Below are 24,249 nucleotides of genomic sequence, written 5' to 3' on the forward strand. Positions count from 1 at the left end.
ACTAATTTTTAAAAAACAAAAAATACATCTTTAATAAAACAAAAACATAAAAATAAAAATAAAAAAAATAAAAAAATAAAAAAAAAATTCGGGTTAATAGGTTAATTTTCGGGTTAACGGGTTAATAGGTTAGTTTTCGGGTTAATAGGTCAATTTCAGGTTAACGGGTTAATAGGTCAACACGACCCGTTAAAATAATCGTGTTAAACGGGTCGTGTCGTGTTGACCTGTTTATAAACAGGTCGGGTTAGTGTTTTAGGTACCTGACACGATTAATAAATGGGTCGTGTTCGGGTTAGGCATTTTTGACACGATTATTAAACGGGTTGACACGAACACGACCCACCAACCCGAATTGCCAGGTATACTTAAAAGGATGCCTATTAATTTTATTTGTTAAAACAATATTTATATGGGCGATTGAGTTCTACTCCAACTTGAGCCTTGACTTTGGCTATTGACTGTCGGTTGGAATTTGAGACTCGTTCATATTTTCTAATCATTTCTTTTTTTCTTCTTTTTTTTGGCTAATTGATTATAATCCCGTTGTAACATTTTTCTTATTGTCTTGGCAATAGAACATTAATGAGTGATTAAAGGTTGAGATATCATCAAGGGAAAATCAGCTCCATGTGAAAAACGAGGCGTGTTAATTATACAATAATGTAACTCCCACGTGTGAACATATGACTCCTAAACCACCACTAATCTCTATCCACAATTTAATTTAGTATTTTCAATGGCAACATTGATTTTGTCCATTTAAAAATTATTTATTACATTAGATAAATAAATAAGATTTTGAAAAAAATTATCTTCTTTTGTATATTAATTCTGTCAAACTGATATGGCAATAAAAAAAAAATTTATAAAGGATATTGTCTATTTCTGCAAACTCAATTAAACATGCTAAATCAATATTTTATTTATTTTTATTTACTTTTATTAAAAGAAAAATAACCCATATATGGATTTTTAATTTTTTTAATTAGATATAATTTTAAAATAAAAAATTACACATTAACATCTCAGGGCATAAACAGAACTCATTAAAAAACAAATTATCTAAAATATTATTTATTAAACAGAGAAAATGTCATATAAACATAAATACTTTTCAAAATCAATACCATATAAATTCCAATAGAAAGAACCATTTAAGATGCTTTAAACCTCCTACGTATAAATGGTATAACCCAGCTCAAGCACTTTGTTTTTGCTTTCAGAGTCATTGCCCATCTTCTTGAGACAGTATATACCTCGTTTGATTAGATGCTGATTTAGATGCAAAGTTAGAGATAATCTACACACAGCTTATGGGATATGAACCACAACTTGAGAGATGGGAAAGCTTAATATATACTACTTTTAGACGCTCAAATTAACCGAGGAAGAGATAGAGCTCAAAGCAAGAAACAGGTTTATGAATTTAGGTCATACAAATTTAATTACTTAGGCATATTAAGCAGCACTTCTCAACCTCTGACAAGTGAGTTTTTTGATATCTAGTAGGCAAGAATGTCAATTATATGGTGAGGGTCGGCTCCTCCCATGACCAGTAATAGGTTAATAGGACAGCTACACCAACCACAATATAGGCATTCAAGCCTCCTATGGTGGATCCATATATATATATATATATATACACTTCTCTTTTCATGAAAATGAGATATAGGGTGGTGATTCACATAGCACACAAGAAGGTACTTTGTCATCAAAACAGTAAGCAGAAAAATGAATTACCCCACAAATGAATTGCCTTCTGCTGGTGATTCGCATCACACAACTGAAGGTACTTTGCGCAAGCTACATAGCAAGTTGTGCTGCATAGCATTGTTTCAATTTAATATGATAGAAGGTAGGCGATGAAAGAGTATATCTTCCACAAACAGATGTACAAGCTAAGCATTGTCCATGACAAAAATCATGAATTTTCATCCCCCTTCCGATCATCTTCTTGGATAGATTGGCCAACCCATTTTCGCACATGCTTTGATGTTTGCTCCACCTTGTTGTTTAAGAATGGAGTTGTTAGAGATATTGGCATAGTTAATATGCTAATTAGTGTAGTTTAACATCTAAATCTACTCACCTCCTTATTCAAGTTGGTTCTATAGAGTACCAACAAAAGAAGCAGGGTTTGAAGAGCAGTTCCGCATATCATACTGTAACACCCCGACCCAAACCACATCGGAATTCGTGCACGTTGACCGAGGTTGACCGTTGACCAAGTGGGTCAAAAGTTGACTTTTTATTCCAGTTGAAATTTCTAGTTGACCATGGTACCGTGGCGAAGTGCATGATGCCCCGAGTTCGTAGACTAGTAGCACGTCGAAAACGGAGCTACGGTTTGAAAGTTATGGGCAAAAAAAGTCGAGGTCCAAACTGTCCAAAAGGTGCTGGGAGTTGACTTTTTATCATTGTGTAATTTTGTTTTGACTTTTGTATGGTTGTAAAGTACTCGTCGATACGAGTTCATAGACTAGCGGCACACTTAAATTGGACATCTGGTTAAAAAGTTATGGATGTGTGAAGTTCGCCGGATACCGTAATATTTTATTATATCTGGCTTAAGTACACAGTAACACCACGTGTCGACACCTAATTGGTCCACGTGGGTGAACAGTGTCACCCACGGTGGCTTTTATTTGGCAAAAACGTCAGGGAGGAGAGAGAAAGAAAGAAAGGAAGAGAGAAACGACCGGCCGTCGGAATTGTCAAATTTTCCAGCCAAGTCTTGCTACACGCGTTGGCCAGATGGGAGCGTCTCTCCATTTCCAGCCGAACCCCAAAATTTCACGATCACCGGTCGCCGGACGCGCCCAGATCGAGCCGGCGAAGCTCGATGGTGATTTTTCCCCTCCACCGCCGTTTGACCCGTTTCCGGCCACTTTCAAGCCACACGCGCCTGACCGGTCTCTCACCCGTGGGAATTCCGGCCTACCCACCAAATTTCACGGCCACCGGACCTCCAATGCGCCGGGATCGAAGTATTTTCCGACGAGGCACCGAAAACCTTCAAACCCCGATCTCTTCGTCGTCCGGCCTCCGTTTGCCTCACCGCCAGTCCCGTTGGAACCCTCTCCCCTCGATCTACAAAACCCCCAAAAATCTCAGTCATCGGCCACCGGACGCGCCGCCGCCGGCGACGATTGCCGGTGACCGCGACGGCTCGTCGGGAATTACTGTTCCAGCGAGTACCCAGTTGCACCACCGGTCCCTCTCCACTAATTCCGACCTCCTGAATCCAAATCCGGTGTCCTTTTCCTCCAATTCGTGACGGTTTGGGAGAATCGAGGAGTTGAATCCCGAAAGCTTTCCGGCGAGATTCCGGCCACCTCGGGTCCGATCTCCGGGAAGTAAGACCGAATCCGTGATCCTCATCACTCAAGCTTCGATTTGGTATATTATTCATAATTTTTAGTTGTCGTTTGTGTTCGCTCCCCGGGTACCTATTTGGTAGTTACCCAATTAAATATTAATATTTGGTTGGTGTACTGAGGATGTTTTAGGTGCACGTGTGGGTAGTGAAGTTGATCCTGCGGAGGATCTTAGCTGACATACACGCTTAAGGTGAGTGACCCACCTTTAAAAATATTTTGGGACAATTAATTATATTTAATTGGTATTTAATTGATATTTGGAATTATGCTCATGTGATGCAATTTGATTATTATTTTATTGTGATTTAATTTTATTTATTACGCATGAGCAAGGTATTTCAGTAATAAATCGTATGTGGTTTTAATATTGTTTTCGGGCATAATTGGTTTAAATATTTTAAGGAAATTGTTTGTTTAAATTGGTGGTTTAATTTTATAATTATGCCCGTGGTATATTATTTATTGGACCTCGTGTTACAAGAAAAATTATTGTTTTATCGTTATCGATGGTTTCGTACCGGGTTTGTTAAAGGAAAATATGTGGAATGATAAATTTGAAAATCTGTATATTTCCCACGATGATTTTGGAAAATCTGTACGGTTATGATTAATTTAATAATTATTTTAGACGCACTCATACAGTATTGGTGTTCTGGTGTATATGTGGTTAGCGCGCAAGTTATTATGTCTCCCGTGAGTTGCCATTGAACCGAGGGTAGGCAAGTTTGATATTGGCCACAGCTGCCCCCCTCCTTGGCCGGGATGACGATTTCAGCAACGGTACTGTTGGGACGCCGAAGTGCCGTTTGCAAGTTTCTCTCTTTAATCTCCCCGCCAGTCGGTGCTCGGGACGCTAGGTATCGGAGGGCATCACTGGTATATGATGTGGTGCGTCAAATATAAGTTTTTGGATGGAAATTTCAAATCCCAAAGTGTTCAAAAAATTATTTATTATAATTTATTACATTTTATTTATATTTGGGGTATTTATTTATTGTTTATTAATTTGTTTGATCCCTTGGTTTTCGGGAAATACGAATATCGGGTTTTATGAAAATGTTTTAAAAAGAGAACATTTCCAACAGAGTAAATAGTGAGGGTTTTGAGAGAAATTATTACTTTCAATTGTTATTATTTATTTATCTATGTAATTGCCAGTATTAATTAAATTCCCTTAATTGTTATATTATTTATATTAAAAGTGTTTAGTAGATAGGGTCACTCACTGAGATGATTAGCATCTCACGTTTTTAAATTCCGTTTCCTTAGGTGCAAGGGGTGGTAGACGTTCTTCCGGAGCGAACCAAATCTCCGCCGCTATCGTAGTTCGAGAAGTACCTTTGTACTCGTTTATTTCAATTGTAATATTTCTTTCATCTTTGTTGTATTCTCTGTTTAATAGTACTTCATGAAGCTCTGTATACTGTTCTGGATACTTATGTATTATTTATGCACTGGGTTGCTGTTATTCCTGTGAAGTGCTGTAAAATTGGGTTATCAATTTGTAATATTGTGGGAGGAATAAGGGGATGAAAAATAGAAGTGTGTTTTTAGTGCAGGAATTTGTGGTAAGTCCAACCCTTAGGGGAAGTTCTGCCGGATTTTCCGTTGGAGGGTCCGGTAGGGTTTCCCTGGGATCAGGGCTTGTTTAGGGTTCCGGTGAGAAATTTTGGACGGGTCCTGACAATACCCCCCCCCCCCCCCCCCACAGTCCCTGCATTATTTACTTGGTAACTGAGAACTCAAAGTAGTAATGGTTTTGATCATGGAGTTAATAGAAAGCTAATTAAATTTATCAATCACCATCAAGCCCAAATTGGCAACATGACCAAGAACATATCCAAGAGGGAGCCCAAAAATGTAGTAACAGCCCAAGTTTATATAAGCTATCATTGCCCAAGTTTATGTAAGCCATCATTGCTTGCCCTGCTCCAATTGCAACCCCTGCAACAACAACATTAGCGCCGGTCCTGTATGCATAGATATAGAAATCTCCATGAGAAATTCATGTACATGTATATTTGTATATGCATATATACCTGATATTACAGGCTGCAGGCTGTTAAGAAGCATGGTTGCTCCAAGAAGGTAAGCCAGGTGAGAAACGGCTCTCTGCAAAACCTCATCAATTGGGTAAATGATAGAAAATTTATTTCTTGTTAGGAGGAGTATGGCTGTGCTTGTTATCCCAATTAGGAGAGAATCAAAAATTGTCACATAGACCGGATGTTTGGCTGCTCTTGGATGGTCCCTGCAAAGCTCAATAGAAACACGTACGCTGAGGAAACCAACAAAAAGAATTAATAGATCAATCTGGGACTTGAGCACATCTAAATTATATCCAATAAATATACACATTGGATCCTAGCTAGGTGTGTTTCACCTTATTGCAACATTTACTCCCAGGAAGAACATTATTTGCAAACCATTAATATCCAAGCTGCAAAATGAAGATTAGCAAATGATAAAAAAAAATAATAATAAACAATAAAGGTAGTTGAAAAAGCAGAGCATAATTCTAATGAAAAATATTCTACCAAATAGAAAAGGTGCCAACAGCAATTACTACATATCATCTAGATGACCACTTAGAAGGTAAACAACGATTGTGTACCAAACCTCCAAGCAAAGCACGAGAGCAGAAGCAATCGATAGCTTAACGAAAGACCAAATTTCCTTGAATGCCAACCATGAGAACCAATTCCAACCAGCTTCTATGCACCAAACCGTTATGTACACAACTTCAACTACTGCAATCCCCCATCTGCTAATGTCGTAGGCCACAGATGCCCCAGTTGTGCCCCAACCCAGTTAAATGTGTAACGTTTGCAACGTTTTTTGTTATTTTGAATGATTTTGAATTAATGGACTTTAATGGGCCTTTATGTGCATTATTTGTGGCCTTTTAACTTTCCAAACATGGGGTTCGACTTGATGGATGAATTCTTAGTAAAAAACAAGTTTTTGGAATAATAATTCCCAACATGAGAATCAATTTGGAAAGAAGAAAAAGAGAAAAATTAGTTTTCTGCACATTTTGGTTAGTGAGTGTGGTAAAGATCAGATACTTTGAAAGTTCAAGGAAAATTCAGGTGGTGTTTTGTCTAAGATTTCGAATCCGTTGTATCCTATGAGACTGTCGTCGGAAAACACCAGCACCGGTGGGATGGGAATAGTGTTAAGGACACTGTGGTACCACACAGGCCTCGGACTAATATTTCAACAAGCAGATCAAATCTAGAAAAATACAGGTTCCCAATCTTTTTTATTTTTTTATTATTTTTTTTTAGTTGATCATTTTTCTGTATTTTTATTTGTATCTTCATTCCACATATATATTCATATATTATGTATATTTTTAATAACATTCTTAAGACTATTCCATGAACATATGTTTATGTATGTGGCATTGAGTAAAAAAAAATAAAAAATTTGCTTTCAACCCGTGGAGATTTAATGAATGGGTATGTTGTTATTTTAAGTTTTGTTTAATTAAAGGAATTTTATTTAAATGGTTTTATTTTTATACATGCCTATGATTTCATCTCTTTATTATTATTGGGTATGAAAGCAATATATTTATATATTTTATGTTTTTAATTTCTTATCTTCAAACCCCTATACAACTTGGTGAGGGGCTTCTATTTTAATTATTTATTTTGTTTTATTCTAGTAAATTTGATGCCCATGATTTTATGATATTTATAGTTTTCAAATTTTTTGTGTATCTGGTTGAAAAATGACAAAAAAAAAAAAACAAAAATTTTGTTTCCCGTGGGTTTGGAATTTTTTGGGCAATATTTAGTTTTGTTTTAAATCAAAAAATTTTCCTAAAATTGAGTTGCCCATGAAATTCTAAACCTTTTGGTGTTTTTCCGGCAATTTTCCGGTGCCAGAATAGTGTAAAAAGCAAGAAAAATAGTGAATCGGGTCAAAAAAATCCATTTACCAGTTAAACGGGTTGAAAAAACCCGGCTGGAGGTTAAAGATTGGTTAGAAAAAGGGTTAAAGGTCGGAAAAACGGGTTTGGATAGGTTTCTGGGTCAGTGGGCCTAAATTTTAAATTTTAATCGACCTAGCCCAGTTCCAAAGCCCAGCCCGTGGTTAGAACAGGATACTGTTCAGCCCAAGCCCAGTCCAGACCCAGGCCCAATGAAATTCAGCCCGACTTGATATGCCACGTGCATCTATAAAAGAGCTCCACGTGGCAATATGAAACGACGACACATGGCTCACCGTGGCGAGACCACGTGTCGTACAGTAGTGAAGCCACATGTCAGTCACCACATCTCCACGTGTTGAATTCCATGGGAGCCACGTGTCAACCTTGCTAGTGCCATGTGTCGACCTGTTACAGATGACACGTGGCTATCCGAGAGTGTGGCACGTGTCAGTCTTCAGTGCAACACATGGTGGTATCACACAGTGACACATGACAATAAACATTAACTATGAATAGTGACAGTGAACAATACGCATAAACAGTGACACGTGAACAGCAATTTTGTGAGTGTATACAGTAATTTTTATGGTGTATACAGAAACCCTAAAAATCATATTTTTGTGTATTTTCCTTTTGGAAATTGGTTTAAATTAGTTTGTTGAAATAGAAATAACAAATAATTGATTTCTGGTTTTGTGAAAAATACAGGAATGGCTAGTGGAGATGTGCCTGCTGAAGAAATTCACAGACTCCTATTTTTCAAGTGCCTCCACCTGCAGGCCATGCAAAAAGATCTAAGAAGTTCGATGGAGCAAATTTTAAGAGGTGGCAATAGAAAATGCTGTTCTACTTGACTACTCTGAGCCTTGTGAGGTTCCTAATTGAGGACGAACCACCAAGTGATGAAAAGAGTGACAAAAAAACTCTGATGGCGGTGGATGCGTGGAAGAATTCCGATTATTTATATCAGAATTATGTCCTGAATGGCCTATCTGATGCCTTGTACGGAGTGTATTGTGGCACGAAATCAGCAAAAGAGCTGTAGGAAACTCTGGACCGGAAATACAAGACTAAGAATGCAGGGTCCAAAAAGTTTGTGGTAGACAAATTCTTGGACTATATGATGGTGGATACCAAGCCACTGATGAGTCAAGTACATGAGCTGTAAGTGCTCATCCAAGAACTTTTTGCTGAAGGGATGTTCATTAATGAAGCCTTTCAAGTTGCTGCAATGATTGAGAAGCTGCCTCCTAGTTGGGGAGACTTCAGAAATTATCTTAAGCACAAGAGAAAGGAAATGGATATGGAGGCTCTTATTGGAAAGCTTCGAATAGAAGATGACAATAGGAGGTCTGATAGAAGATCTATGAAGGCTGGAATAAAGGCTAATGTTGTAGAGCATGGTAGTAACTCCAAGAACAAGAAGAAACCTGGAAAGAGTTCCAAGTTAGGGCCTAAAGGAGACATCTCCAAGAAGACCAAGTTCCAAGGAAAATGTTTCAATTGTGACAAGATGGGTCACAAAACGGCGGATTGTAGACTGCCGAAGAGAAAGAGGAACACAGAGACAATGATGATGGAGCATATCATAAGAAAGGTTGATGAAATTGACCTAAGCGCTGTTGTCTCTGAGGTGAACCTAGTGGATTCTAACCCAAGAGAGTGGTGGATAAATACAGGTGCAACCCGCCACGTGTGTGCAGATAGAAACATGTTCACCTCCTTCAAACCAAAGGCAAATGGGGAGAAGTTGTTCATAGGGAATTCTACATATTCAGAAATCCAAAGGAAGGCAAGATTGTCTTGAAGATGACCTCTGGGAAGGATCTGTCTTTGAATAATGTACTGTATGTTCCAGATATTCGTAAGAATTTGGTGTCTGGATCGTTGCTAAGCAAACATGGTTTTCGCTTAGTGTTTGAGTCAGACAAGGTTATCTTGTACAAGTATGGGATTTTTGTGGGAAAGGGCTATGTAGTCAATGGTATGTTCAAATTGAATGTAATGACTGTAATGCCAAAGAATATCAATAATAAAGCTAGTACTTCTTCCGTTTACTTGCTTGAGTCTTCCATTTTGTGGCATGGTAGAGTATGTCATGTTAATTATAATTCTCTACGAAGGTTAATTAACTTGAATCATATTCCCATGTTTGATATTGATACCACACATAAGTGTAAAACTTGTGTAGAGGCAAAATTAACGAGATTATCATATCAAACAATTGAAAGAAATAATGAACCTTTGGATTTAATACATAGTGATGTACGTGATTTAAAGTTTTCACCAACTAGAGGTGGTAATAAGTATTTTATCACCTTTATTGATGATAGCACGAAATATTGCTATGTGTACTTGCTTAATAGCAAGGATGAGGCTATAGAGAAATTTATTCTCTATAAAACGGAAGTTGAAAATTAACTCACCCGAAAAATTAAAGTAATCAGAAGTGATCGTGATGGAGAGTGTGTGACTCCATTTGGAGAGTATTGTGCTCAACATGGCATAATACATAAAATTATTCCACCATACTCGCCACAATCAAATGGTGTGGCTGAACGAAAAAATAGAACTTAAAAAGAAATGATGAATGCAATGTTAATAAGTTCTGAAGTACCTCAGAACTTTTGGGGGGAAACCGTTTTATCGACAAACAACCTTTTAAATAAGGTGCCCCGAAAGGACCAAGTAAAGACACCCTATGAATTATAGAAAAGAAGACAACCTTCCTATAACTACTTATAAGTGTGGGGGTGTCTAGCTAAAGTTGTAGTACCCATCCGAAGAGAGTGAAGATAGGTTCTAAAACAGTTGATTGCATTTTCATAGGATATGCACAAAATAGTAGTGCATATCAGTAGGGATGTCAACGGGGCGGGGCGGGGCCGGTTTTTAAAATCCCGTCCCCGTCCCCCCGGAAAATTTTACATCCCATCCTCGTGATTTTTCCCGTTTCTTTAGGTGCGGGGCGGGATGGTTTTCCCCATTTTGTTTTTTAATTGATATTTTTTAAAAAAATTTATATAAAAAAAATTATTTTATGATTAAAATATAAAGAAAATGACTACAATGCAATAAAAATATAATAAAATACATCAAGGAACAAATTTATAATTATAATAAAATACATTTTTAGAAAAATAAATAAAAAAAAGAAGAAAATGATTTTACATAAATAAAATTTTATAAAAAATAATAATAAATAAATAAATATATATATATCGGGGCGGGGTTATTATTCCCCTTCCCCGGCCCGTCCCCGACTCGGTTTTTAGGCATTTGCACCGAGCCCGCCCCGCATCCCCTAATTTTCGGGAAAAAACCGCCTCGTTAGGGGCGGTGCACCGCGGTTTTGGGGATGGACGGGGCAAATTGACATCCCTACATATCAGTTTCTTGTGTATAGGTCAGAAATTCCTGATATACACAAGAATACGATTATGGAATCGAGAAATGCATCATTTTTTGAACATATTTTTCCTTATAAAGTGGAAGAAGGACCGAGTTCGTCGAAACGAACTTATGAAATCAATGAAGATAATCATGTTAGTGATCAAGAACAAGAAACTGATACTGAGAAGGAGGTTGCACTTAGACATAGCAAGAGAGTAAGAATGCTATGATTCAGATTTTCTTACGTATATGCTAGAAAGTAAACCCCAAAACTTCCAAAATGCTATAAATTTTACTGAAGGAAATTTATGGAAAGAAGCTGTGAAAAGTGGAATAGATTCTACTTTACAAAATCACACTTGAGAGTTAGTAGATCTTCCTACAGGTTGTAAACCTTTAGGTTACAAATGGATTTTTAAAAGGAAGATGAAAGCAGATGGAACTATAGACAAATACAAGGCAAGGCTTGTAATTAAAGGATACAAGCAATAAGAAGGTCTTGATTACTTTGACACTTATTCTCCAGTAACGAGAATAAATTCCATAAGGATGGTACTAGCGATCGCTGCACTGCGGGATTTAAAAGTACATCAAATGGATGTGAAAACAGCATTTCTTAATGGAGATCTAGATGAAGAGATCTACATGGAGCAACCCGAGAGTTTCTCCGCTCCAGGATAAGAAAAGAAAGTCTGTAGATTGGTGAAGTCCTTGTATGGACTTAAACAAGTTCCAAAGTAATGGCATCAAAAATTTGATAATGCCATGCTAAGTGATGGATTTAAGATAAATGAGTGTGACAAGTGTATCTATGTAAAGGATACAGAATATAGATATGTCATTCTTTGTTTGTATGTAGATGACATACTCATTGTGGGTAGTGACGACCATATTATCCAAACTATGAAAGCCATGTTAAATTCTAAATTTGGTATAAAAGACATGGGACTTGCTGATGTAATTTTAGGAATAAAAATCACAAGGACTTCGAATGGAATAATTCTTAGTCAAACGCATTATGTGGATAAAATATTGGCTAGGTTTAGTAAAGACGATACTTATAGCCAGAACACCCATATATGTGAGTTTACATTTATCCAAGAATAAAGGAGATAGTGTATCTCAAGTCGAGTATGCAAGGGTGACTGGAAGTCTGATATACTTAATGAATTGTACAAGACCAAACTTAGCCTATGCTATAAGTAGACGAAGGAGATACACGAGTAATCCAAATGATGATCATTGGAAATGAATCGTTAGAGTATTAAGATACTTACGATATACTCGTGAATATGGACTGCACTATACGAGATATCCGTCTGTATTATAAGGATACAGTGATGCAAATTGGATATCAGATATCAAGGATTCAAAATCCACTAGCGGCTATGTATTTACATTAGCAGGTATAGCCGTAACATGGAAATCCTCTAAACAGACAGTAATAGCTCGATCCACGATGGAATCTGAGTTCATCGCATTAGATAAATGTGGTGAAGATGCCGAATGGCTACGCCAATTTTTGGAAGACATTCCAAGGTGACCTAAACCTGTGCCAGCAATAAGTATACATTGAAATAGTCAATCTGCTATTGGCAGGGCAAAAAATATTATGTATAATGGAAAGTCTAGACATATTCATCGTAGACATAATTTTATTAGACAACTAATCTCAATTGGAGTTATCTCGATAGACTATGTAAAGTCAAAAAATAACATTGCGGATCCGCTAACCAAAGGATTAAATAGAGAATTAGTTGAAAAATCATCGAGAGAAATGGGATTAAAGCCCGTGAGTAAAGTTGATACGATGGAAACCCAACCTAGTAGACTGGAGATCCCAAGATCTAGGTTCAATGGGACAACGCAATTGTAAAGACTATTATGTTTCACTGTGGAGGTTAATCCTCTGCCCATTCCTGTGATGAAACAGTGATAGAAAGAGATTAAGCATAAAGTATGCTTTTAATGATTCCTATAAGTGTGTATATAGTAATCTTTGCATAGTGATGCTGATTACGTTGGAAAATGAATCACTTATGTGAGAGAGAAGAGTGGTCGCTTCAAAGGAGAATTATTAAGGGCATAATTATCTAAAAACTCTTGCAGAACCAGGCAGGTAGTCAAGGCCAAAATGAACACAACAGTGAGAACTGAAATGTACCAGGAAGGATTCTATGTGAACTATGTTGTCATTTACACAAATGACGAAATGGTTCAAAGATATCGCATCTACCATTAGTCAGTAAAGAAGATATAGTCTCACAAGAAAATGTTCAAAGAATAACATCTACCTATCCTATGCAGGTTCCAACTGCAGAGCTTTACCACTAGAGTCTTGCATAGGAGTCAAATCATTCATGTGGAGGATTGTAACGTTTGCAACGTTTTTTTTTATTTTGAATGATTTTGAATTAATGGACTTTAATAGGCCTTTATGTGCATTATTTGTGGCCTTTTAACTTTCCAAACGTGGGTTTTGACTTGATGGATGAATTTTTAGTAAAAAATAAGTTTTTGGAATAATAATGTCCAATGGGAGAATCAATTTGAAAAGAAGAAAAAGAGAAAAATTAGTTTTCTGCACATTTTGGTTAGTAAGTGTGATAAAGATCAAGTATTCTGAAAGTTCGAGAGAAATCCAGTTGGTGTTTTGTCTGAGATTTTGAATTCGTTATATCCTGGGAGATTACCGTCGGAAAACACCAGCACTGGTGAGACAGATAAAGACATTATAGTACCACACAGGCCTCGAACCAATATTTCAACAAATAGATCAAATCTTGAAAAATACAGATTCCCAATCTTTTTCATTTATTATTTTTTTTTTTTAGTTGATCATTTTTCTGTATTATTATTTGTATCTTCATTCCACATATATATTCATATATTATGTATATTTTTAATAACAAAATGAACAGCCAAAGCATTGAAACGTGTAGTATCAGAGCAGAAAAGCCAATCCATGCAAGCACATTGACCTTGCTTTGAGCTTGGAGAAATTTTTGACATGGGAAATTGATAGCAAGTGAGAATACTTGAGGGATTGTTTGCAATGTGAATGTTCCAGCAAAATCGGCTATTTGATCTACTTGACCAAAGAATTTTAGGATCGGGGCTGCAAATATGTATATCGGCAATATGAAGAAGCAGGAAACCAATAAGACTATCCATGAACGCCGCATGTAAATCCCTAGCATATGAACTTGCCCTGCACCATATGCCTGTCCACAAAGCGTTTCCAGAGCACTCCCCATACCAAACTACAATATAGGTACATACATACATGCATACATATGTACATATACAGAGAGATTGATATCATAAAACTTAAAAGCTGCATATATATGAGATTGATATCGCAAAACTTAAAAGCTGCAAATATATGTAAATATATATACATACAGAGACAGAGACAGAGAGAGGGGGGAGGCTTTTCTCCCTTAGTTTAAAGATAGGAAAATGTTAATCAAACTTCATGAGATTCAAAAATCAGGACCAATCTTTTAGTGATACAATGAAGAAATGTGAAAATTATCGAAAAAGTAAGATGAATCCATTTCTGTTTAATACATATATACATCCCATTTTCCTTCATTCACTATTGATCTCTTCCATTAATTGTTAACAACATTCCTGTTTATAAGCACTAAAAAGTTTTGGGATACAAAGTCATAAGATGTCGAACATAAATAACCTACCAAACAAACGATCTAAAGCAATCTAAATGTTCAAGCAAAAGATTACGAAAAACATTCAAAAATGAAACCATGAGACCATAAAAAAGGAGACGAACCATGAAACCAAAAGAGAAGGTGCCGACGATATTGAGAGACAAAGAGACAGCATCGAGTTCAGTATCTCCAATGTGACCTACAAATACACTGCAAACTCCGTTGATCCCGAACTGACATAGCATAGTAATTGAAGGATATTCAACATTGATTTTGGTTTTTAGAATTATATATTTGGACAGCAAGTAAAGCTTTGGAATTGGTGAAGAAAATATCTAAGCTTTGTACCGACTATGAGGAGAAATCTAGAAGGTTTGAGTGAATATAGCAACCGACATGGGCATGCCATAAAAGGGGAAACTAGGCTGCCAAGTAATGTTTACTTAATTGAGTAGAGTAGGCTCCTACAAAGAGAGAGCTCTTATGTGTCAGTAAGGTATGTTAAGAGTCAAGGGAGTTTCAAGAGGCTATCGGTTTAGGAAGAGTGCTAATGTGTAAGTGGTATCCAAATATAGTGAGTTAACGTGGGTTCGGTTTAGGATGTTCTAGGTGGCTGTAGCAACAGGTGGGCATATACGTATGTAAAGGTCTTGTAAAAGTCATTTGATATAATACAAGTTATTATTTTTTCTCAACAGTAATCGCTGCTGGACCTGCTATTTTCCACACTTTCACAATCCCCAAACAGAAAATAGACTTCAACTCCCCCAAGCTCCTAAATGGGGCTGAGTCTTCATCAGCCAAGGCTGTGTCAAGCAGGGGAGCCTCCATTTTTCCCAGCCGGGAAAGAAAAGCAAACCGTTTTCAGGTAATTGTAATCGACCCAATTTACAGGAGCATTGTGAAGTTTGGATTGGGAAAAAGATCACCTTCCTCAAAATATAGTCAAAATTAATCATTGTACGACTTGTCGATAGCAGATGAGACAGAACAGCAGGTAGCAATCTACTACCTTGCACCGAGTTTTCTCCATCGTATCCGATTCGTTGACACGAACGTATATTTTGTGCTTTTGTTTTCTTTTGCTAAACATTCATTATTTTATTTACCCACAAAAAAAGATCATTATTGTAGCATTAGTGAGTTTTTTTTTTTTTTCATTTTTTAATTTTGGTGAATTATCATTGGTGAGTTATTGACGTGTGAGAAGGGTGTATTATTCAGTAATGAACTGGTCTACTAACCATTAATAATCTCTGCCCCCTTTTTTTTTTTTTTTGTTCTTGGGTAAAATAATTCCTATTTTTATTTCGATAAATATAAAAAACTAAGCTTTATTAACGTTTGCTTTTAGTTTATGCTTTGTCATTGCCAAATTTCTTGATATGAAACTGCTAATAGCTATAATTTCAAGAGCATCTTCTATCATAATTTTTATGTCATCATTCATATATGTCGATAGAATTCCAATTTATTTAAAAAATTAAAAAAAAAAAAACAATTATTTCTGTTAACACTTTTTAAATAAGTTGATTCATTTTTTTATTTTTATTTTTTGGTTAAGAAAATGGGGGGTTATATTAACCAAAAAGAGAGAAATATTGGTTAATAACCAGATACAAAACAGGAATCAGAAAGTGGGAAGCTGGGCACGCTCCCGATTCAACTCCTCAACAAACTCTCTAGGAAACAAAAAAGGGGGAACATCCCCATCCCAGCGAGACAAAAGGCCCCAGCGGGCTACAAAGTGAGTTAGCATATTGTTGTTTCTTGGGACCTAAGCAAAGCAAACAGACCGAAATTGGGCAGTACAACACAACACGAGTATTCTTAATAAATCCTGAGGAGGACCAATGGCCAGAAGAAGAACTTGGATTGTTAAGGCTTTGAACAACAGCTTTGGCGTCGTTTATGCAGCACAGGGTGGTGTGACAATCGTCGATCGCCAGGGACACTGCCTTCAGAATCGCAAGAAGACATAATATGTTCAAGTAGAATTTCCCTTCGACAGAGGACATGATTAAAATAGAATATTCCTTATTTGGCTGAATATGGATATTTTCATTTTTTTTTTATTTTTTATTTTTTATTTTTTTTTGGGTAGGCAGTGTTTTGTAAGCAGTGCAAGGACCTGGCAGGACTATTTTGGTCCAGAACTAATTTTGGTGGTGCAGATGAGATGGGATTTAGGCATGGAAAATGCTAAAATAATCCCAAGCAACAAGGATAAGCTAACCCATGTAAAGAGGAAGGTCAAGCCTTGTTCCAAGTTCACGTCAGATTCCTACATGCTTTGTTTTTTTTAAGTGATTCACTATTTATGAGTTATGGGAAGCCATATTGGTTTCTTCAACCAAGTTGTTATTCGTCAGTTATTTCCATTGTCTCCCTGCCATCTTCCCTTTATCTTACGGTGACATTTTTTTCTGGTGGGTTCATCTCCGGTATTATATATATATATATATATGTATTTGGATCATGCCATTTTAACACAAATTATATTTTAAAAATTGAATAAGGCTAATTCAATATATATGATATTTATACTTATATTTAAAAAATTATAAATTCGAAATATTACAATGAAAAAAATTATAATAAATGATAAAAAAGATTATATTTTATATATGACATATTATGTCATATTATTTTTAATTATCACATAAAATATAAATGGAACAATCCAATTGATGATTACATAAAAATATCTTTTACTCAAGCTGTAAAGGTTTTGGGACAAACATATTCCTTTTTCAACTTAAAAAAAAAGCCTCTTCTTTTTGCTTTTTTTGGCTAATTGATTGTAGCCCCATTGTACCATTATTGAGTGATGATTTTATTTTATTTTTGGCCCTTTTTAGTTATTTTTCTTGGCAATAGAACATTTGTGAGTGATTAAAGGTTGAGATTCCATCAAGGGAAAATCAGCTCTATTTGAAAATCGGTGCATTCTACAATAATGAACTCCCACCGACGTGACCCAAATGACTACCAAACCCACCGCTAATCTTTACCCGCAATTCCTTTTCTGTGATTTTGTATAAACCTCCTATATGTAAATCATATAATCATTTCTCTTTCTTATAAACAGTGCATTATTTGTCTTTGCTCTCGAAGTCATTATCAATCTTCTTGAGACAGTTTCATCCCTAATAAGTGCATTATTACAACAATAATACTCAAAAGTAATTCATAGGACTTTTTTTTTTTTTTTGGGGGGGGGGGGGGGGGGGGGGGTCAGGTAATTCATAGGACAAAAATTCGAGTCGTTAAATCCTTAAATAATCTTATAATTATGAATTTTTTTTCCTTTTTTTTTTTTTCCTGGACTGAAATTTCTTTTTTCTTTTCTATTAAATATAAAATGATATAGCAATACGTATCAAAGATATTTCAAGTGCATGAAAAGAAGATAAACGGAACACTGTCACTTTTGTATTTAAAAATTGATCAAATAAATTATTTAAAAAATGTTGGAAAGCACAATTTTTTGTTGGGCCCACATTGCAGGTCTATATAGCGCTTTGAACCTTGGTCAGGCCCATTATGGTTTGGTTGGGTTGGCCTGTTTCCTTTGATTGGGTTCTCTAAGACCAAACCGAATGACAGCCTCCATGTTGATACCTTAGGTTTTTAAAGCTTGTAATTAATAAATATTTTTAAGGTAAATAATGTTAAATTTTTTTTTAAAATTATGATTTAACATACAATTTGGAGCAGTGAGAACAAATCTTGTTTTAAGTTTTCTTAGAAATATCAAATGTTTAATGTTTTATCGAATAAAAAACACTAGGTAATTTCTTAGGAAACTACTTTATAGGAAGTCTTCGAGTAATCCTTATAATCTAACAAACATAATCTTAATTGCCAAAAATTCAAACAAAATCTTGAACATCAAAAAGTTGTCAATCAATTCATACTAAAATGTGAAAGATAAAGAATATTCATAAGTGTTTTATTTAAACATACCCCATCTCACCCAAAACCTAATCAGAATATAATAACACCCATACTCAACCTGCAGATTCGCCAATTAAAATAAAGAAAAAACAACATTGAAAGTAGCTTTTAGACCCCCAAAAAAAAAAAAATAAAGGAAGAATTTATAAAATAAGAAGAAACTAAAAACTCTGGCCCTTTATGAGTTATGAAAATGGATCAATGATAACATTCATCAAACGTGGACAACATATTTATGTAAATGTGATTATTCCAATCTTTCTTTCTTTTTTCTTCCAAAATCAAGCACTGAAATTGTTAAGCAATAAACCAAAAATTTCCTAATAATGCAGCATTCATTGAAGTTTGCGTGAGAAAGTACCGGCTGCGCCGCTTATTTTCTATTCAAAAGAAAAATATCTCTTTTTGGTTTTTAAAAAGAAAGAAAAAAGATATTTCTTTCCGACATGGATTGGGTTGAATCTGTATATTTAGGTCCACCTCATTGACTGCTGAGCTTTTAAGAGAAAAAAAATCAGTCTTTTACTTTGATTGGGGCATGTTGGTTGTGAGGCTTCGAAAACAGACCAAAACCAAAGGATTCCCATCTATTGAATTTGCTGCTGATTTTGTGATCTCACTTGCTATCTCCTCTTTTTTCTCAAATCTTCTACATCAATATTGTCTATACGGCACCACTTTATCAAATCTTTCCAGGTCCATTGTAACTTTATTTTAAATCATCCCCAACCGGAAAATATATATATATATATATATAATATTATACATACACACACACATATATATATATATATAATATTATCCATACACACACACACACACATATATATATATGCGTATATATACATATTATGTTGCATGCAACTTGTGTTGCCATGCCCAAATGCATGTTCCACGAGGCTTTTTTTTTTTTTTTTTTTTACCTAATTCATGTTTTGCTTCATCCAAACTCTATATCTATATTCTCCATATCATTGATCATGGATTAGCTTCACACCAAACGGAGTATAAAATAAAATGAAATAGAAAGTAGAATAACAAATGTTTACTCAATTATATATGATCCTCTTCAATATTCCTTTTTTCCTCACTTCGGTTTTTTCATAAGAATTTTTTTAGAAATTATACACTTCAACAACTTTGGTTATGATTTTTTAAAGAAAACTGTCCAACACTTAATAAATTGTTTTTGAACGTTAAAAGTTAAAAGTAGTTCATTAAAAACCATGTCAAACAAAATTTAACGTGGTGTGTACTGTTTTTAACCGACAAATCCAACTTGTTCTTATGTTCTCGAACTTCTTTTTTTTTTTTTTTTTTTTTGGATGAATATTTTCTCTATCACTTAATATCCAACAAGTAGAGTCCAAAATCTAAATGATTATGTGCTAAGGCCTAAGATATAATTCTACTCTCATTTTTCCAGCGAAATAAATAAATAAATAAAAAGTAAAAATAAATATGCGAAGGCTAAGAATTAAAAAAAAAAAAAACCAAATAGCGCGGGATTAAAATTTGAAGGCAAAAAAAGAAAAAATCTTTGCCCGCTACGATACCAACTTGAACTTAACTGCAACCTGACTGTCTCCAGCTTTTCATTCGAGGATGAGGGTTCACGTGGGTTGTCTTACCGATCTCCCACCACTCGATACTTGACACGTGTTGTATGACAAAATCTAGTGAGCGTATCTAACGGCTCTGCTTCATTTGACGCAGATGGGAAGCTTCATATCCACATTACGGCGCTCAAAAATAAATAAAAATAAAAATGAGAAAAAGGTTAAAGGTTTGGCAGTTGGCCGCGTGTATCGTCGTCTTGTACTCACTCTTAACGTTCACCAACTATTGCCGGTAGCAGGTGAGTGAGTTGGAGTGAGGGAACTCGTTTTCTTGCTGTCTGGTTCTCGTTTTAAAGCTCTCTTTTCAAAGAAGTTCCCTCATTTGACAAGACATTTATGTGGGGCCCTTCCGAGATAATAACATTCTGTTTTCCAACTCCAATATAAAATTATTTCTTTTTATCCTTTCACTTTTATCCTTTTCTTTTTCTTTTCTCATTTTTTTTTTCTTTTTAATTTTATTGGAAACTTATTTATCCCAAAAGTGTCTACTCATTGGTCCATTCATTTATTATTATTATTATTTCTTTGACAATGAAAGGAAAGTGCATAATTTCGTGAAAGTGGTGTTGAAAATAATCGTATGCAAACCGGTTCAAGACCATAGATAAAGATATAAAATGATACGTTGACAAAAACAATAACAAAGAGGATATGTTCTCTTGGTATATTATACCAATACGCAGAAATGGAAATAAATAATAGAATAAATTAAACATAGATAAAATTTGTCTTCTATTTCATTGAAAGTTAACTCTTTTTCATGTATAGAATCATAGGAATTGAGTAGGTGTAACATTCAATCTTAAGTTATTTTCCAACAAACAAATATATGATTTCATTTTAAACTCACTTATCTTCGAAGCAAGTTGAAAACACATTTTGTTTTTATTTTTTAAATTATAATGTGGTCAGGTGAGAGAGTGAACTTGAATGGCTTATTATGCTTTGTGATATTCAATTAATATTGCTTGAAATTAGACCTGGCAATTTGGATCATGACACGGCGACACGACTCGAAAACGACACGGAATAAATGGGTTTGGGTTTATCATAAATGAATTCGGGTCATAATCGGGTCAATCCATTTAACACGATTATTAATCGTGTCATTTTCGGGTTGACCTGTTTAATTCGAAATTGACCAGTTACGACCCATTTATTAAACGTGTCAGTTTCAACCCGACACGATTATATACCTATTACAACCCATTTAAATTTAATTTTAAATTAATATTTTATCACTAATATAATATTTAATAACTAAAAAATATTATAAATTAAAAATTTTATAAAAATAATTTTCTATTACTAATTTTTTAAAAACAAAAAATACATCTTTAATAAAACAAAAACATAAAAATAAAAAAAAATAAAAAAAAATTCGGGTTAATAGGTTAATTTTCGGGTTAACGGGTTAATAGGTTAGTTTTCGGGTTAATAGGTCAATTTCAGGTTAACGGGTTAATAGGTCAACACGACCCGTTAAAATAATCATGTTAAACGGGTCGTGTCGTGTTGACCTGTTTATAAACAGGTCGGATTAGTGTTTTAGGTACCTGACACGATTAATAAATGGATCGTGTTCGGGTTAGACATTTTTGACACGATTATTAAACGGGTTGACACGAATACGACCCACCAACCCGAATTGCCAGGTATACTTGAAATGAATACATATACATTTTTTATTTTATTTTTTTTCCTCCAGATCACAGCATTCCTAACATGCCATTGTATTCTTTTTGACCAAATGAAATCCCATCCCATTTAAACTATTAAAATTTGTAGAGCACAACATATCATACTCCTTCATCCTCCCCTCTTCCTCTACATTTTTGAACTATGCTTCTGAAGGTAGCTGGATGGTAACTTACTGGCGAGACCCCTGCTCTTTAATACACGATTTGAAGGCTTCGAGATGCTGAGTAAACTCTTTTTGGTTGTAGGATAGAGAATACCACACGAGAAATAACCAATCCCAACCCCCTCCACTATCTTTTGCTTGGTTTCTGTAAACCCAAGTGGTGGATATGATGCTTGGCTTCCAATATCATCCATATTTTTCTATAATCTTCTTCACAACTTCTTGATCTTTCCTGAGTAAAGCCACTTCACTTTTCAGTACCCTTGCCGTCAAATCCATTTTGCATGCCAGTTCCAGAACCTTCTCAACCTCGTTCCTACAATTTACCTCTTCTTCCACATTCCTAATGAACCAATTCATTATCGCCACGTCAGCCATGATGAATCTGAGGAAATTTCTTGTGTTGTTCTTTTTCTTCTTTCGTTCTTTTTGTTTGGTTGCTGCCCAGTTCGTTGAAAAGGTCTTTGGCTGGCTTTTTTTCGTTTTTTTTTTTGGGGACAATATATACATTTTGACAATATGATTTTTCCCCTGTTTTTCAGATTCTGAATTCTTATTTTATTTATTTGAATTTCTACTTTACATAAATTATAAAAATTTTGTTATTTTTTATCAGCGGTGAAGTTCACTAAATCAATTGAGGCGACATTAAAATTCGTTGTTTTTTCTAATAATATTATCAATATAAAAAAAATCGCTAAGTCATTTGCTAAATGATGTGATTAAAATGATATATCATTATTATCTTATTAATTGATAAGTAAACTATTTAAAATGTAATTATATGTTAACCAATGAAATAACATCACATTAATTTATCATATTATTTGATGAATTTTTTTTTATCTCTAACAATATTGTATTTTTAATATTAAAATTTTAAAAGTAAATTTTTTAATAATAAGTATTTAAATTATTTAAAATTTTAAAAATAAATTTTTTAATAATAACAATTAAATTTTCATATGATATGTAAATCTTATAATAATTATTTATCAATATTGATAAATAATATTTTTTTAATTAAAATTGACTATTCGAAAATAATTCAATGAAAAAAATTCAATGTGTTTTTTTAAAAAAAATAATAAATATTGTGTTTGAATTTAAATCCCCTCATTGCAAATTTTTTTAAAATTAGTGTAGAAAATAAAAAGCTTATATAAAAATCCAATCCTTCGATTAGTTATTAAAAAAATAAACATTATAAATGAAATAAATTTAAACAACACAAAAATAGAAAGAAAATGAGGGAGAAGGAAAATAAAAATGAATTAGGGAGAGGTGACAGATGGGGTCCAGTATAAGGGTTGAAGAACTCGATTCGGTACTGTACGAACAAATCAGGGGCGGAAATCCCCACGGTGAGTCCGTGAGAATATGCAAAATCTTCGTTCGCTTTCACACCTCTTAAATGCCGTCATAACGAAACTTGTAACGGCAAACCGAACACGGCTTAATCGATGACAGCTATTCATATTATTTCTTAAATAAAAAGGATAACCAAAAGCTCCTTTTAATTGTATTATTTTTATTTTAAAATTTGTAATAATAAATATTTAAATTATTATTTAACATATAAATTTCCTTATAACTCTTTGTACTGTTTTTTTTTTTAAAATAATAAATATTATAATACAAGTTCTGCTATATAAATAGTTTAAAATCCACGTGAACTGGTAACAGCTTTTCCCCCAAAACAACATTACAAATACGTTTTCTTTTCTTTCCTCCTTTTTTTTTTTTTTTTTTTTTGGTTCAATTAAAGTTTAATATTAAGTTTTTTATTCCATTGAGATATTATATAAAATTGAACTGTGATAATATATAATATACTTTTGCTATATATAATATTTTATCTTCTCCTTTTTATTAGAACATAAGGTGTTGAAACTTGAAATATATATCTAAAATTGGAAATTTTTTTTTTTTTTTTAATTGTAAACTGCAAGTTGGGATTGAATGTTTGAAAAAGAAACGCGAAAAAAAGAAATTAAAACGAGGGAGTTCACGTAACCGCGTGTGGCAAAGCGAAATGGACAAGTAGTTTAATGTTAGGCGCACAGAGAAGAGGATTTTGATCCGGGCATTAAAATTGTGGTGGGATCTGATTGGTAACCACATTCAATGACACCCAATATCATTATTCAATTTATGTGGCAATTTGGTTTTTTTTTTTTTTTTTTTTTTTTTTTTTTTTTTTGGTGGTTGCTTCGAAAATTGAAGTTTGCATGCAATGCATCGAACTACATAGTACATATGGGCCACTAGCAAATCCAGTTGTTCTACCCATTCCCATTAACTAATTTACTTCCAAATATTAAAAACAAGACCTCATTTTGTTTTTTTTTATATAATAATATGTTAGCTTAGTTTACAAAACAACAATTTCATAAATATAATTAACTTA

General features: G+C 34.4%; 1 pseudogene; it reads right to left on the bottom strand.

Moving 5' to 3' along the window:
• Positions 1-1,924: 1,924 nt before the first annotated feature.
• LOC107414732 (protein DETOXIFICATION 35-like) lies at positions 1,925-15,522 on the bottom strand (annotated as a pseudogene).
• Positions 15,523-24,249: the final 8,727 nt, after the last annotated feature.

The sequence above is a fragment of the Ziziphus jujuba genome, chromosome 8 (genome assembly GCF_031755915.1).
Source record: "Ziziphus jujuba cultivar Dongzao chromosome 8, ASM3175591v1".
Classification (NCBI taxonomy): domain Eukaryota; kingdom Viridiplantae; phylum Streptophyta; class Magnoliopsida; order Rosales; family Rhamnaceae; genus Ziziphus; species Ziziphus jujuba.